General features: G+C 54.6%; 20 non-coding genes across 20 annotated transcripts; all 20 read right to left on the bottom strand.

The window, feature by feature from the left end:
* Nucleotides 1-341: 341 nt before the first annotated feature.
* LOC128480778 (U1 spliceosomal RNA) lies at nt 342-505 on the bottom strand. Its single transcript, XR_008350564.1, has one exon. It is a non-coding gene; the product is annotated as a U1 spliceosomal RNA (small nuclear RNA).
* Nucleotides 506-1,041: 536 nt separating this feature from the next.
* Nucleotides 1,042-1,257, bottom strand: LOC128475501 (small nucleolar RNA U3). Its single transcript, XR_008346559.1, has one exon. It is a non-coding gene; the product is annotated as a small nucleolar RNA U3 (small nucleolar RNA).
* Nucleotides 1,258-1,869: 612 nt separating this feature from the next.
* Nucleotides 1,870-2,033, bottom strand: LOC128480777 (U1 spliceosomal RNA). Its single transcript, XR_008350563.1, has one exon. It is a non-coding gene; the product is annotated as a U1 spliceosomal RNA (small nuclear RNA).
* Nucleotides 2,034-2,570: 537 nt separating this feature from the next.
* Nucleotides 2,571-2,786, bottom strand: LOC128481171 (small nucleolar RNA U3). Its single transcript, XR_008350928.1, has one exon. It is a non-coding gene; the product is annotated as a small nucleolar RNA U3 (small nucleolar RNA).
* A 612-nt stretch (nt 2,787-3,398) lies between these two features.
* LOC128480776 (U1 spliceosomal RNA) lies at nt 3,399-3,562 on the bottom strand. Its single transcript, XR_008350562.1, has one exon. It is a non-coding gene; the product is annotated as a U1 spliceosomal RNA (small nuclear RNA).
* Nucleotides 3,563-4,099: 537 nt separating this feature from the next.
* LOC128475476 (small nucleolar RNA U3) lies at nt 4,100-4,315 on the bottom strand. Its single transcript, XR_008346535.1, has one exon. It is a non-coding gene; the product is annotated as a small nucleolar RNA U3 (small nucleolar RNA).
* A 612-nt stretch (nt 4,316-4,927) lies between these two features.
* LOC128480775 (U1 spliceosomal RNA) lies at nt 4,928-5,091 on the bottom strand. The gene has a single exon (XR_008350561.1). It is a non-coding gene; the product is annotated as a U1 spliceosomal RNA (small nuclear RNA).
* A 536-nt stretch (nt 5,092-5,627) lies between these two features.
* LOC128475499 (small nucleolar RNA U3) lies at nt 5,628-5,843 on the bottom strand. Its single transcript, XR_008346557.1, has one exon. It is a non-coding gene; the product is annotated as a small nucleolar RNA U3 (small nucleolar RNA).
* A 612-nt stretch (nt 5,844-6,455) lies between these two features.
* On the bottom strand, nt 6,456-6,619 carry LOC128480774 (U1 spliceosomal RNA). Its single transcript, XR_008350560.1, has one exon. It is a non-coding gene; the product is annotated as a U1 spliceosomal RNA (small nuclear RNA).
* Nucleotides 6,620-7,156: 537 nt separating this feature from the next.
* LOC128475647 (small nucleolar RNA U3) lies at nt 7,157-7,372 on the bottom strand. The gene has a single exon (XR_008346698.1). It is a non-coding gene; the product is annotated as a small nucleolar RNA U3 (small nucleolar RNA).
* A 612-nt stretch (nt 7,373-7,984) lies between these two features.
* Nucleotides 7,985-8,148, bottom strand: LOC128480997 (U1 spliceosomal RNA). The gene has a single exon (XR_008350774.1). It is a non-coding gene; the product is annotated as a U1 spliceosomal RNA (small nuclear RNA).
* A 536-nt stretch (nt 8,149-8,684) lies between these two features.
* Nucleotides 8,685-8,900, bottom strand: LOC128481170 (small nucleolar RNA U3). Its single transcript, XR_008350927.1, has one exon. It is a non-coding gene; the product is annotated as a small nucleolar RNA U3 (small nucleolar RNA).
* Nucleotides 8,901-9,511: 611 nt separating this feature from the next.
* Nucleotides 9,512-9,675, bottom strand: LOC128480773 (U1 spliceosomal RNA). Its single transcript, XR_008350559.1, has one exon. It is a non-coding gene; the product is annotated as a U1 spliceosomal RNA (small nuclear RNA).
* A 537-nt stretch (nt 9,676-10,212) lies between these two features.
* On the bottom strand, nt 10,213-10,428 carry LOC128481169 (small nucleolar RNA U3). The gene has a single exon (XR_008350926.1). It is a non-coding gene; the product is annotated as a small nucleolar RNA U3 (small nucleolar RNA).
* A 611-nt stretch (nt 10,429-11,039) lies between these two features.
* Nucleotides 11,040-11,203, bottom strand: LOC128480771 (U1 spliceosomal RNA). Its single transcript, XR_008350558.1, has one exon. It is a non-coding gene; the product is annotated as a U1 spliceosomal RNA (small nuclear RNA).
* Nucleotides 11,204-11,739: 536 nt separating this feature from the next.
* LOC128481156 (small nucleolar RNA U3) lies at nt 11,740-11,955 on the bottom strand. Its single transcript, XR_008350914.1, has one exon. It is a non-coding gene; the product is annotated as a small nucleolar RNA U3 (small nucleolar RNA).
* A 612-nt stretch (nt 11,956-12,567) lies between these two features.
* Nucleotides 12,568-12,731, bottom strand: LOC128480770 (U1 spliceosomal RNA). The gene has a single exon (XR_008350557.1). It is a non-coding gene; the product is annotated as a U1 spliceosomal RNA (small nuclear RNA).
* Nucleotides 12,732-13,268: 537 nt separating this feature from the next.
* Nucleotides 13,269-13,484, bottom strand: LOC128475475 (small nucleolar RNA U3). Its single transcript, XR_008346534.1, has one exon. It is a non-coding gene; the product is annotated as a small nucleolar RNA U3 (small nucleolar RNA).
* Nucleotides 13,485-14,096: 612 nt separating this feature from the next.
* On the bottom strand, nt 14,097-14,260 carry LOC128480768 (U1 spliceosomal RNA). The gene has a single exon (XR_008350555.1). It is a non-coding gene; the product is annotated as a U1 spliceosomal RNA (small nuclear RNA).
* A 536-nt stretch (nt 14,261-14,796) lies between these two features.
* LOC128475498 (small nucleolar RNA U3) lies at nt 14,797-15,012 on the bottom strand. Its single transcript, XR_008346556.1, has one exon. It is a non-coding gene; the product is annotated as a small nucleolar RNA U3 (small nucleolar RNA).
* Between the last annotated feature and the right edge of the window lie 165 nt (nt 15,013-15,177).

Here is a 15,177-nt window from a genome sequence, read left to right as displayed (position 1 = left end):
CGGCTTGGCCGAGGACGCTCTGTGATGGCGTTTTTGCATGCTTTGGAAAAGCAAGAAGGAAAAAAAACCAACCAGAGAAGCGTGAGTGATGAGACCACACGTTTAAGATTTAAGACCTCCCAGGGGTGGGGCTTATGCAGATATATCGTCTCTGACGCAGGAGCAACACCTGACGAGGCCGCAAAGAGCCTGGGGCGGCACCCTTTTCCCTAACCATAACGGAGGCGCGCCTTAAGGCGCTAGAGCAGCCCCCTTAGGAGGCAGCGGCAAGGGCCACGCCTGGAGAACCACCAGCTGATACCGGAGACAATCCCCGGGCTCTATCGTTAAACCGGGATGATCAGGGGAAAGCGCGAACGCAGTCCCCCACTACCAGAAATTATGCAGTCGAGTTTCCCGCATTTGGGGAAATCGCAGGGGTCAGCACAGCCGGAGTGCAATGGCTGAGCCTCACCCTGGGAGAACCCCCTTCGTGATCAGGGTATCTCCCCTGCCAGGTAAGTATGAGTTGCCATAGGAGATGGTGGGGGGCGCCACTTCCACACCCCTCGCTAAAGTCGTGGTGGGGGTTACTGCTCCAACACTCGGCTCTGTGCAGAACAGCTGCGTGGACAAGGTGCCTGCACACAGGAAATTCCTCATCGTTGCCCTTCAGGGAAAAGTCTTCCCGTGTTAAGCTGCGCTCGTAAAATCCAGCATTCCCAGAGCGCTTTGCAGCACAAAAATTTGCACGCGGTAGCACCGCCCATCAGCGGGACCTCGCGCCGGGGAAGGAGCATTTACCCCTTGGCGACCTTAACGCACGAGCCGGGCAACAGGACTTGGCTACCATTTGATGTTGGTACGCAGAACGTTTCCACGAAAGGCTCATGAAACATAGGCCACATTAAGCCCCTCGCGAGGCGTCTATCCTGTTAAGAGTAGGCCTGCCTCGAAAGCTAGTACGGTCGGCATAGAAGGAAGGCCCTCGAAAGAGGCCAACAAACACAATTAAGGCCGCATCCGCAGAAAGCACAGCTCGACGCGTCGCTACGAGAAGTAACCGCTCAGCTTGCGCGTTCCCCCTCCTAACCTGCCCTCGGGAAGAAAGGAACAGTCATCAAAAGCAACAGGCAGCCGTTAGCCACGGCGCTTGATACCCGCTTCGCGCTCAGGGGAACGCACGTGAGCTCTTCATCACGGTTACCGAGCCTGACCACTTCCGAGCACGTTTCTCCGGTCGGGCGCTATAGAAACGATCCCTGAAAGTATAGTCTTGACGTCCGCCCTGCGAGGGACACCGTCCCACCAAAAGGCATCGCTATATAGCTTGCAGCGACAAACTAAAGCTAAGACATTCGCACAACACCGAAAGAGAAGAAGACTTTGCAATGCATGAATCTTATGAAAACAGACAAAAAAAAAACCAATTCGTAACGCTTTTTCTTAGAAGTCAATGCGTGAAGTAGGCTAGATTGCGTTTATTCAACCACTGAACATACATTACATCCAAGGCAGGCTGCGAGGCAGCGCAGAACGGCAACATCAGCGGCTTGGCCGAGGACGCTCTGTGATGGCGTTTTTGCATGCTTTGGAAAAGCAAGAAGGAAAAAAAACCAACCAGAGAAGCGTGAGTGATGAGACCACACGTTTAAGATTTAAGACCTCCCAGGGGTGGGGCTTATGCAGATATATCGTCTCTGACGCAGGAGCAACACCTGACGAGGCCGCAAAGAGCCTGGGGCGGCACCCTTTTCCCTAACCATAACGGAGGCGCGCCTTAAGGCGCTAGAGCAGCCCCCTTAGGAGGCAGCGGCAAGGGCCACGCCTGGAGAACCACCAGCTGATACCGGAGACAATCCCCGGGCTCTATCGTTAAACCGGGATGATCAGGGGAAAGCGCGAACGCAGTCCCCCACTACCAGAAATTATGCAGTCGAGTTTCCCGCATTTGGGGAAATCGCAGGGGTCAGCACAGCCGGAGTGCAATGGCTGAGCCTCACCCTGGGAGAACCCCCTTCGTGATCAGGGTATCTCCCCTGCCAGGTAAGTATGAGTTGCCATAGGAGATGGTGGGGGGGCGCCACTTCCACACCCCTCGCTAAAGTCGTGGTGGGGGTTACTGCTCCAACACTCGGCTCTGTGCAGAACAGCTGCGTGGACAAGGTGCCTGCACACAGGAAATTCCTCATCGTTGCCCTTCAGGGAAAAGTCTTCCCGTGTTAAGCTGCGCTCGTAAAATCCAGCATTCCCAGAGCGCTTTGCAGCACAAAAATTTGCACGCGGTAGCACCGCCCATCAGCGGGACCTCGCGCCGGGGAAGGAGCATTTACCCCTTGGCGACCTTAACGCACGAGCCGGGCAACAGGACTTGGCTACCATTTGACGTTGGTACGCAGAACGTTTCCACGAAAGGCTCATGAAACATAGGCCACATTAAGCCCCTCGCGAGGCGTCTATCCTGTTAAGAGCAGGCCTGCCTCGAAAGCTAGTACGGTCGGCACAGAAGGAAGGCCCTCGAAAGAGGCCAACAAACACAATTAAGGCCGCATCCGCAGAAAGCACAGCTCGACGCGTCGCTACGAGAAGTAACCGCTCAGCTTGCGCGTTCCCCCTCCTAACCTGCCCTCGGGAAGAAAGGAACAGTCATCAAAAGCAACAGGCAGCCGTTAGCCACGGCGCTTGATACTCGCTTCGCGCTCAGGGGAACGCACGTGAGCTCTTCATCACGGTTACCGAGCCTGACCACTTCCGAGCACGTTTCTCCGGTCGGGCGCTATAGAAACGATCCCTGAAAGTATAGTCTTGACGTCCGCCCTGCGAGGGACACCGTCCCACCAAAAGGCATCGCTATATAGCTTGCAGCGACAAACTAAAGCTAAGACATTCGCACAACACCGAAAGAGAAGAAGACTTTGCAATGCATGAATCTTATGAAAACAGACAAAAAAAAAACCAATTCGTAACGCTTTTTCTTAGAAGTCAATGCGTGAAGTAGGCTAGATTGCGTTTATTCAACCACTGAACATACATTACATCCAAGGCAGGCTGCGAGGCAGCGCAGAACGGCAACATCAGCGGCTTGGCCGAGGACGCTCTGTGATGGCGTTTTTGCATGCTTTGGAAAAGCAAGAAGGAAAAAAAACCAACCAGAGAAGCGTGAGTGATGAGACCACACGTTTAAGATTTAAGACCTCCCAGGGGTGGGGCTTATGCAGATATATCGTCTCTGACGCAGGAGCAACACCTGACGAGGCCGCAAAGAGCCTGGGGCGGCACCCTTTTCCCTAACCATAACGGAGGCGCGCCTTAAGGCGCTAGAGCAGCCCCCTTAGGAGGCAGCGGCAAGGGCCACGCCTGGAGAACCACCAGCTGATACCGGAGACAATCCCCGGGCTCTATCGTTAAACCGGGATGATCAGGGGAAAGCGCGAACGCAGTCCCCCACTACCAGAAATTATGCAGTCGAGTTTCCCGCATTTGGGGAAATCGCAGGGGTCAGCACAGCCGGAGTGCAATGGCTGAGCCTCACCCTGGGAGAACCCCCTTCGTGATCAGGGTATCTCCCCTGCCAGGTAAGTATGAGTTGCCATAGGAGATGGTGGGGGGGCGCCACTTCCACACCCCTCGCTAAAGTCGTGGTGGGGGTTACTGCTCCAACACTCGGCTCTGTGCAGAACAGCTGCGTGGACAAGGTGCCTGCACACAGGAAATTCCTCATCGTTGCCCTTCAGGGAAAAGTCTTCCCGTGTTAAGCTGCGCTCGTAAAATCCAGCATTCCCAGAGCGCTTTGCAGCACAAAAATTTGCACGCGGTAGCACCGCCCATCAGCGGGACCTCGCGCCGGGGAAGGAGCATTTACCCCTTGGCGACCTTAACGCACGAGCCGGGCAACAGGACTTGGCTACCATTTGACGTTGGTACGCAGAACGTTTCCACGAAAGGCTCATGAAACATAGGCCACATTAAGCCCCTCGCGAGGCGTCTATCCTGTTAAGAGTAGGCCTGCCTCGAAAGCTAGTACGGTCGGCACAGAAGGAAGGCCCTCGAAAGAGGCCAACAAACACAACTAAGGCCGCATCCGCAGAAAGCACAGCTCGACGCGTCGCTACGAGAAGTAACCGCTCAGCTTGCGCGTTCCCCCTCCTAACCTGCCCGCGGGAAGAAAGGAACAGTCATCAAAAGCAACAGGCAGCCGTTAGCCACGGCGCTTGATACTCGCTTCGCGCTCAGGGGAACGCACGTGAGCTCTTCATCACGGTTACCGAGCCTGACCACTTCCGAGCACGTTTCTCCGGTCGGGCGCTATAGAAACGATCCCTGAAAGTATAGTCTTGACGTCCGCCCTGCGAGGGACACCGTCCCACCAAAAGGCATCGCTATATAGCTTGCAGCGACAAACTAAAGCTAAGACATTCGCACAACACCGAAAGAGAAGAAGACTTTGCAATGCATGAATCTTATGAAAACAGACAAAAAAAAAAACAATTCGTAACGCTTTTTCTTAGAAGTCAATGCGTGAAGTAGGCTAGATTGCGTTTATTCAACCACTGAACATACATTACATCCAAGGCAGGCTGCGAGGCAGCGCAGAACGGCAACATCAGCGGCTTGGCCGAGGACGCTCTGTGATGGCGTTTTTGCATGCTTTGGAAAAGCAAGAAGGAAAAAAAACCAACCAGAGAAGCGTGAGTGATGAGACCACACGTTTAAGATTTAAGACCTCCCAGGGGTGGGGCTTATGCAGATATATCGTCTCTGACGCAGGAGCAACACCTGACGAGGCCGCAAAGAGCCTGGGGCGGCACCCTTTTCCCTAACCATAACGGAGGCGCGCCTTAAGGCGCTAGAGCAGCCCCCTTAGGAGGCAGCGGCAAGGGCCACGCCTGGAGAACCACCAGCTGATACCGGAGACAATCCCCGGGCTCTATCGTTAAACCGGGATGATCAGGGGAAAGCGCGAACGCAGTCCCCCACTACCAGAAATTATGCAGTCGAGTTTCCCGCATTTGGGGAAATCGCAGGGGTCAGCACAGCCGGAGTGCAATGGCTGAGCCTCACCCTGGGAGAACCCCCTTCGTGATCAGGGTATCTCCCCTGCCAGGTAAGTATGAGTTGCCATAGGAGATGGTGGGGGGCGCCACTTCCACACCCCTCGCTAAAGTCGTGGTGGGGGTTACTGCTCCAACACTCGGCTCTGTGCAGAACAGCTGCGTGGACAAGGTGCCTGCACACAGGAAATTCCTCATCGTTGCCCTTCAGGGAAAAGTCTTCCCGTGTTAAGCTGCGCTCGTAAAATCCAGCATTCCCAGAGCGCTTTGCAGCACAAAAATTTGCACGCGGTAGCACCGCCCATCAGCGGGACCTCGCGCCGGGGAAGGAGCATTTACCCCTTGGCGACCTTAACGCACGAGCCGGGCAACAGGACTTGGCTACCATTTGATGTTGGTACGCAGAACGTTTCCACGAAAGGCTCATGAAACATAGGCCACATTAAGCCCCTCGCGAGGCGTCTATCCTGTTAAGAGTAGGCCTGCCTCGAAAGCTAGTACGGTCGGCATAGAAGGAAGGCCCTCGAAAGAGGCCAACAAACACAATTAAGGCCGCATCCGCAGAAAGCACAGCTCGACGCGTCGCTACGAGAAGTAACCGCTCAGCTTGCGCGTTCCCCCTCCTAACCTGCCCTCGGGAAGAAAGGAACAGTCATCAAAAGCAACAGGCAGCCGTTAGCCACGGCGCTTGATACCCGCTTCGCGCTCAGGGGAACGCACGTGAGCTCTTCATCACGGTTACCGAGCCTGACCACTTCCGAGCACGTTTCTCCGGTCGGGCGCTATAGAAACGATCCCTGAAAGTATAGTCTTGACGTCCGCCCTGCGAGGGACACCATCCCACCAAAAGGCATCGCTATATAGCTTGCAGCGACAAACTAAAGCTAAGACATTCGCACAACACCGAAAGAGAAGAAGACTTTGCAATGCATGAATCTTATGAAAACAGACAAAAAAAAAACCAATTCGTAACGCTTTTTCTTAGAAGTCAATGCGTGAAGTAGGCTAGATTGCGTTTATTCAACCACTGAACATACATTACATCCAAGGCAGGCTGCGAGGCAGCGCAGAACGGCAACATCAGCGGCTTGGCCGAGGACGCTCTGTGATGGCGTTTTTGCATGCTTTGGAAAAGCAAGAAGGAAAAAAAACCAACCAGAGAAGCGTGAGTGATGAGACCACACGTTTAAGATTTAAGACCTCCCAGGGGTGGGGCTTATGCAGATATATCGTCTCTGACGCAGGAGCAACACCTGACGAGGCCGCAAAGAGCCTGGGGCGGCACCCTTTTCCCTAACCATAACGGAGGCGCGCCTTAAGGCGCTAGAGCAGCCCCCTTAGGAGGCAGCGGCAAGGGCCACGCCTGGAGAACCACCAGCTGATACCGGAGACAATCCCCGGGCTCTATCGTTAAACCGGGATGATCAGGGGAAAGCGCGAACGCAGTCCCCCACTACCAGAAATTATGCAGTCGAGTTTCCCGCATTTGGGGAAATCGCAGGGGTCAGCACAGCCGGAGTGCAATGGCTGAGCCTCACCCTGGGAGAACCCCCTTCGTGATCAGGGTATCTCCCCTGCCAGGTAAGTATGAGTTGCCATAGGAGATGGTGGGGGGGCGCCACTTCCACACCCCTCGCTAAAGTCGTGGTGGGGGTTACTGCTCCAACACTCGGCTCTGTGCAGAACAGCTGCGTGGACAAGGTGCCTGCACACAGGAAATTCCTCATCGTTGCCCTTCAGGGAAAAGTCTTCCCGTGTTAAGCTGCGCTCGTAAAATCCAGCATTCCCAGAGCGCTTTGCAGCACAAAAATTTGCACGCGGTAGCACCGCCCATCAGCGGGACCTCGCGCCGGGGAAGGAGCATTTACCCCTTGGCGACCTTAACGCACGAGCCGGGCAACAGGACTTGGCTACCATTTGACGTTGGTACGCAGAACGTTTCCACGAAAGGCTCATGAAACATAGGCCACATTAAGCCCCTCGCGAGGCGTCTATCCTGTTAAGAGCAGGCCTGCCTCGAAAGCTAGTACGGTCGGCACAGAAGAAAGGCCCTCGAAAGAGGCCAACAAACACAATTAAGGCCGCATCCGCAGAAAGCACAGCTCGACGCGTCGCTACGAGAAGTAACCGCTCAGCTTGCGCGTTCCCCCTCCTAACCTGCCCTCGGGAAGAAAGGAACAGTCATCAAAAGCAACAGGCAGCCGTTAGCCACGGCGCTTGATACTCGCTTCGCGCTCAGGGGAACGCATGTGAGCTCTTCATCACGGTTACCGAGCCTGACCACTTCCGAGCACGTTTCTCCGGTCGGGCGCTATAGAAACGATCCCTGAAAGTATAGTCTTGACGTCCGCCCTGCGAGGGACACCGTCCCACCAAAAGGCATCGCTATATAGCTTGCAGCGACAAACTAAAGCTAAGACATTCGCACAACACCGAAAGAGAAGAAGACTTTGCAATGCATGAATCTTATGAAAACAAACAAAAAAAAAACCAATTCGTAACGCTTTTTCTTAGAAGTCAATGCGTGAAGTAGGCTAGATTGCGTTTATTCAACCACTGAACATACATTACATCCAAGGCAGGCTGCGAGGCAGCGCAGAACGGCAACATCAGCGGCTTGGCCGAGGACGCTCTGTGATGGCGTTTTTGCATGCTTTGGAAAAGCAAGAAGGAAAAAAAACCAACCAGAGAAGCGTGAGTGATGAGACCACACGTTTAAGATTTAAGACCTCCCAGGGGTGGGGCTTATGCAGATATATTGTCTCTGACGCAGGAGCAACACCTGACGAGGCCGCAAAGAGCCTGGGGCGGCACCCTTTTCCCTAACCATAACGGAGGCGCGCCTTAAGGCGCTAGAGCAGCCCCCTTAGGAGGCAGCGGCAAGGGCCACGCCTGGAGAACCACCAGCTGATACCAGAGACAATCCCCGGGCTCTATCGTTAAACCGGGATGATCAGGGGAAAGCGCGAACGCAGTCCCCCACTACCAGAAATTATGCAGTCGAGTTTCCCGCATTTGGAGAAATCGCAGGGGTCAGCACAGCCGGAGTGCAATGGCTGAGCCTCACCCTGGGAGAACCCCCTTCGTGATCAGGGTATCTCCCCTGCCAGGTAAGTATGAGTTGCCATAGGAGATGGTGGGGGGCGCCACTTCCACACCCCTCGCTAAAGTCGTGGTGGGGGTTACTGCTCCAACACTCGGCTCTGTGCAGAACAGCTGCGTGGACAAGGTGCCTGCACACAGGAAATTCCTCATCGTTGCCCTTCAGGGAAAAGTCTTCCCGTGTTAAGCTGCGCTCGTAAAATCCAGCATTCCCAGAGCGCTTTGCAGCACAAAAATTTGCACGCGGTAGCACCGCCCATCAGCGGGACCTCGCGCCGGGGAAGGAGCATTTACCCCTTGGCGACCTTAACGCACGAGCCGGGCAACAGGACTTGGCTACCATTTGACGTTGGTACGCAGAACGTTTCCACGAAAGGCTCATGAAACATAGGCCACATTAAGCCCCTCGCGAGGCGTCTATCCTGTTAAGAGTAGGCCTGCCTCGAAAGCTAGTACGGTCGGCACAGAAGGAAGGCCCTCGAAAGAGGCCAACAAACACAATTAAGGCCGCATCCGCAGAAAGCACAGCTCGACGCGTCGCTACGAGAAGTAACCGCTCAGCTTGCGCGTTCCCCCTCCTAACCTGCCCTCGGGAAGAAAGGAACAGTCATCAAAAGCAACAGGCAGCCGTTAGCCACGGCGCTTGATACTCGCTTCGCGCTCAGGGGAACGCACGTGAGCTCTTCATCACGGTTACCGAGCCTGACCACTTCCGAGCACGTTTCTCCGGTCGGGCGCTATAGAAACGATCCCTGAAAGTATAGTCTTGACGCCCGCCCTGCGAGGGACACCGTCCCACCAAAAGGCATCGCTATATAGCTTGCAGCGACAAACTAAAGCTAAGACATTCGCACAACACCGAAAGAGAAGAAGACTTTGCAATGCATGAATCTTATGAAAACAGACAAAAAAAAAACAATTCGTAACGCTTTTTCTTAGAAGTCAATGCGTGAAGTAGGCTAGATTGCGTTTATTCAACCACTGAACATACATTACATCCAAGGCAGGCTGCGAGGCAGCGCAGAACGGCAACATCAGCGGCTTGGCCGAGGACGCTCTGTGATGGCGTTTTTGCATGCTTTGGAAAAGCAAGAAGGAAAAAAAACCAACCAGAGAAGCGTGAGTGATGAGACCACACGTTTAAGATTTAAGACCTCCCAGGGGTGGGGCTTATGCAGATATATCGTCTCTGACGCAGGAGCAACACCTGACGAGGCCGCAAAGAGCCTGGGGCGGCACCCTTTTCCCTAACCATAACGGAGGCGCGCCTTAAGGCGCTAGAGCAGCCCCCTTAGGAGGCAGCGGCAAGGGCCACGCCTGGAGAACCACCAGCTGATACCGGAGACAATCCCCGGGCTCTATCGTTAAACCGGGATGATCAGGGGAAAGCGCGAACGCAGTCCCCCACTACCAGAAATTATGCAGTCGAGTTTCCCGCATTTGGGGAAATCGCAGGGGTCAGCACAGCCGGAGTGCAATGGCTGAGCCTCACCCTGGGAGAACCCCCTTCGTGATCAGGGTATCTCCCCTGCCAGGTAAGTATGAGTTGCCATTGGAGATGGTGGGGGGGCGCCACTTCCACACCCCTCGCTAAAGTCGTGGTGGGGGTTACTGCTCCAACACTCGGCTCTGTGCAGAACAGCTGCGTGGACAAGGTGCCTGCACACAGGAAATTCCTCATCGTTGCCCTTCAGGGAAAAGTCTTCCCGTGTTAAGCTGCGCTCGTAAAATCCAGCATTCCCAGAGCGCTTTGCAGCACAAAAATTTGCACGCGGTAGCACCGCCCATCAGCGGGACCTCGCGCCGGGGAAGGAGCATTTACCCCTTGGCGACCTTAACGCACGAGCCGGGCAACAGGACTTGGCTACCATTTGACGTTGGTACGCAGAACGTTTCCACGAAAGGCTCATGAAACATAGGCCACATTAAGCCCCTCGCGAGGCGTCTATCCTGTTAAGAGTAGGCCTGCCTCGAAAGCTAGTACGGTCGGCACAGAAGGAAGGCCCTCGAAAGAGGCCAACAAACACAATTAAGGCCGCATCCGCAGAAAGCACAGCTCGACGCGTCGCTACGAGAAGTAACCGCTCAGCTTGCGCGTTCCCCCTCCTAACCTGCCCTCGGGAAGAAAGGAACAGTCATCAAAAGCAACAGGCAGCCGTTAGCCACGGCGCTTGATACTCGCTTCGCGCTCAGGGGAACGCACGTGAGCTCTTCATCACGGTTACCGAGCCTGACCACTTCCGAGCACGTTTCTCCGGTCGGGCGCTATAGAAACGATCCCTGAAAGTATAGTCTTGACGCCCGCCCTGCGAGGGACACCGTCCCACCAAAAGGCATCGCTATATAGCTTGCAGCGACAAACTAAAGCTAAGACATTCGCACAACACCGAAAGAGAAGAAGACTTTGCAATGCATGAATCTTATGAAAACAGACAAAAAAAAAACAATTCGTAACGCTTTTTCTTAGAAGTCAATGCGTGAAGTAGGCTAGATTGCGTTTATTCAACCACTGAACATACATTACATCCAAGGCAGGCTGCGAGGCAGCGCAGAACGGCAACATCAGCGGCTTGGCCGAGGACGCTCTGTGATGGCGTTTTTGCATGCTTTGGAAAAGCAAGAAGGAAAAAAAACCAACCAGAGAAGCGTGAGTGATGAGACCACACGTTTAAGATTTAAGACCTCCCAGGGGTGGGGCTTATGCAGATATATCGTCTCTGACGCAGGAGCAACACCTGACGAGGCCGCAAAGAGCCTGGGGCGGCACCCTTTTCCCTAACCATAACGGAGGCGCGCCTTAAGGCGCTAGAGCAGCCCCCTTAGGAGGCAGCGGCAAGGGCCACGCCTGGAGAACCACCAGCTGATACCGGAGACAATCCCCGGGCTCTATCGTTAAACCGGGATGATCAGGGGAAAGCGCGAACGCAGTCCCCCACTACCAGAAATTATGCAGTCGAGTTTCCCGCATTTGGGGAAATCGCAGGGGTCAGCACAGCCGGAGTGCAATGGCTGAGCCTCACCCTGGGAGAACCCCCTTCGTGATCAGGGTATCTCCCCTGCCAGGTAAGTATGAGTTGCCATAGGAGATGGTGGGGGGCGCCACTTCCACACCCCTCGCTAAAGTCGTGGTGGGGGTTACTGCTCCAACACTCGGCTCTGTGCAGAACAGCTGCGTGGACAAGGTGCCTGCACACAGGAAATTCCTCATCGTTGCCCTTCAGGGAAAAGTCTTCCCGTGTTAAGCTGCGCTCGTAAAATCCAGCATTCCCAGAGCGCTTTGCAGCACAAAAATTTGCACGCGGTAGCACCGCCCATCAGCGGGACCTCGCGCCGGGGAAGGAGCATTTACCCCTTGGCGACCTTAACGCACGAGCCGGGCAACAGGACTTGGCTACCATTTGACGTTGGTACGCAGAACGTTTCCACGAAAGGCTCATGAAACATAGGCCACATTAAGCCCCTCGCGAGGCGTCTATCCTGTTAAGAGTAGGCCTGCCTCGAAAGCTAGTACGGTCGGCACAGAAGGAAGGCCCTCGAAAGAGGCCAACAAACACAATTAAGGCCGCATCCGCAGAAAGCACAGCTCGACGCGTCGCTACGAGAAGTAACCGCTCAGCATGCGCGTTCCCCCTCCTAACCTGCCCTCGGGAAGAAAGGAACAGTCATCAAAAGCAACAGGCAGCCGTTAGCCACGGCGCTTGATACTCGCTTCGCGCTCAGGGGAACGCACGTGAGCTCTTCATCACGGTTACCGAGCCTGACCACTTCCGAGCACGTTTCTCCGGTCGGGCGCTATAGAAACGATCCCTGAAAGTATAGTCTTGACGTCCGCCCTGCGAGGGACACCGTCCCACCAAAAGGCATCGCTATATAGCTTGCAGCGACAAACTAAAGCTAAGACATTCGCACAACACCGAAAGAGAAGAAGACTTTGCAATGCATGAATCTTATGAAAACAGACAAAAAAAAAACCAATTCGTAACGCTTTTTCTTAGAAGTCAATGCGTGAAGTAGGCTAGATTGCGTTTATTCAACCACTGAACATACATTACATCCAAGGCAGGCTGCGAGGCAGCGCAGAACGGCAACATCAGCGGCTTGGCCGAGGACGCTCTGTGATGGCGTTTTTGCATGCTTTGGAAAAGCAAGAAGGAAAAAAAACCAACCAGAGAAGCGTGAGTGATGAGACCACACGTTTAAGATTTAAGACCTCCCAGGGGTGGGGCTTATGCAGATATATCGTCTCTGACGCAGGAGCAACACCTGACGAGGCCGCAAAGAGCCTGGGGCGGCACCCTTTTCCCTAACCATAACGGAGGCGCGCCTTAAGGCGCTAGAGCAGCCCCCTTAGGAGGCAGCGGCAAGGGCCACGCCTGGAGAACCACCAGCTGATACCGGAGACAATCCCCGGGCTCTATCGTTAAACCGGGATGATCAGGGGAAAGCGCGAACGCAGTCCCCCACTACCAGAAATTATGCAGTCGAGTTTCCCGCATTTGGGGAAATCGCAGGGGTCAGCACAGCCGGAGTGCAATGGCTGAGCCTCACCCTGGGAGAACCCCCTTCGTGATCAGGGTATCTCCCCTGCCAGGTAAGTATGAGTTGCCATAGGAGATGGTGGGGGGGCGCCACTTCCACACCCCTCGCTAAAGTCGTGGTGGGGGTTACTGCTCCAACACTCGGCTCTGTGCAGAACAGCTGCGTGGACAAGGTGCCTGCACACAGGAAATTCCTCATCGTTGCCCTTCAGGGAAAAGTCTTCCCGTGTTAAGCTGCGCTCGTAAAATCCAGCATTCCCAGAGCGCTTTGCAGCACAAAAATTTGCACGCGGTAGCACCGCCCATCAGCGGGACCTCGCGCCGGGGAAGGAGCATTTACCCCTTGGCGACCTTAACGCACGAGCCGGGCAACAGGACTTGGCTACCATTTGACGTTGGTACGCAGAACGTTTCCACGAAAGGCTCATGAAACATAGGCCACATTAAGCCCCTCGCGAGGCGTCTATCCTGTTAAGAGTAGGCCTGCCTCGAAAGCTAGTACGGTCGGCACAGAAGGAAGGCCCTCGAAAGAGGCCAACAAACACAACTAAGGCCGCATCCGCAGAAAGCACAGCTCGACGCGTCGCTACGAGAAGTAACCGCTCAGCTTGCGCGTTCCCCCTCCTAACCTGCCCGCGGGAAGAAAGGAACAGTCATCAAAAGCAACAGGCAGCCGTTAGCCACGGCGCTTGATACTCGCTTCGCGCTCAGGGGAACGCACGTGAGCTCTTCATCACGGTTACCGAGCCTGACCACTTCCGAGCACGTTTCTCCGGTCGGGCGCTATAGAAACGATCCCTGAAAGTATAGTCTTGACGTCCGCCCTGCGAGGGACACCGTCCCACCAAAAGGCATCGCTATATAGCTTGCAGCGACAAACTAAAGCTAAGACATTCGCACAACACCGAAAGAGAAGAAGACTTTGCAATGCATGAATCTTATGAAAACAGACAAAAAAAAAACCAATTCGTAACGCTTTTTCTTAGAAGTCAATGCGTGAAGTAGGCTAGATTGCGTTTATTCAACCACTGAACATACATTACATCCAAGGCAGGCTGCGAGGCAGCGCAGAACGGCAACATCAGCGGCTTGGCCGAGGACGCTCTGTGATGGCGTTTTTGCATGCTTTGGAAAAGCAAGAAGGAAAAAAAACCAACCAGAGAAGCGTGAGTGATGAGACCACACGTTTAAGATTTAAGACCTCCCAGGGGTGGGGCTTATGCAGATATATCGTCTCTGACGCAGGAGCAACACCTGACGAGGCCGCAAAGAGCCTGGGGCGGCACCCTTTTCCCTAACCATAACGGAGGCGCGCCTTAAGGCGCTAGAGCAGCCCCCTTAGGAGGCAGCGGCAAGGGCCACGCCTGGAGAACCACCAGCTGATACCGGAGACAATCCCCGGGCTCTATCGTTAAACCGGGATGATCAGGGGAAAGCGCGAACGCAGTCCCCCACTACCAGAAATTATGCAGTCGAGTTTCCCGCATTTGGGGAAATCGCAGGGGTCAGCACAGCCGGAGTGCAATGGCTGAGCCTCACCCTGGGAGAACCCCCTTCGTGATCAGGGTATCTCCCCTGCCAGGTAAGTATGAGTTGCCATAGGAGATGGTGGGGGGCGCCACTTCCACACCCCTCGCTAAAGTCGTGGTGGGGGTTACTGCTCCAACACTCGGCTCTGTGCAGAACAGCTGCGTGGACAAGGTGCCTGCACACAGGAAATTCCTCATCGTTGCCCTTCAGGGAAAAGTCTTCCCGTGTTAAGCTGCGCTCGTAAAATCCAGCATTCCCAGAGCGCTTTGCAGCACAAAAATTTGCACGCGGTAGCACCGCCCATCAGCGGGACCTCGCGCCGGGGAAGGAGCATTTACCCCTTGGCGACCTTAACGCACGAGCCGGGCAACAGGACTTGGCTACCATTTGATGTTGGTACGCAGAACGTTTCCACGAAAGGCTCATGAAACATAGGCCACATTAAGCCCCTCGCGAGGCGTCTATCCTGTTAAGAGTAGGCCTGCCTCGAAAGCTAGTACGGTCGGCATAGAAGGAAGGCCCTCGAAAGAGGCCAACAAACACAATTAAGGCCGCATCCGCAGAAAGCACAGCTCGACGCGTCGCTACGAGAAGTAACCGCTCAGCTTGCGCGTTCCCCCTCCTAACCTGCCCTCGGGAAGAAAGGAACAGTCATCAAAAGCAACAGGCAGCCGTTAGCCACGGCGCTTGATACCCGCTTCGCGCTCAGGGGAACGCACGTGAGCTCTTCATCACGGTTACCGAGCCTGACCACTTCCGAGCACGTTTCTCCGGTCGGGCGCTATAGAAACGATCCCTGAAAGTATAGTCTTGACGTCCGCCCTGCGAGGGACACCATCCCACCAAAAGGCATCGCTATATAGCTTGCAGCGACAAACTAAAGCTAAGACATTCGCACAACACCGAAAGAGAAGAAGACTTTGCAATGCATGAATCTTATGAAAACAGACAAAAAAAAAACCAATTCGTAACGCTTT

Source organism: Spea bombifrons, chromosome 2, assembly GCF_027358695.1.
Source record: "Spea bombifrons isolate aSpeBom1 chromosome 2, aSpeBom1.2.pri, whole genome shotgun sequence".
Taxonomy (NCBI): domain Eukaryota; kingdom Metazoa; phylum Chordata; class Amphibia; order Anura; family Pelobatidae; genus Spea; species Spea bombifrons.
Note: the sequence above shows the minus strand (reverse complement) of the source record. Positions and strands in the feature narration are given on the sequence as shown.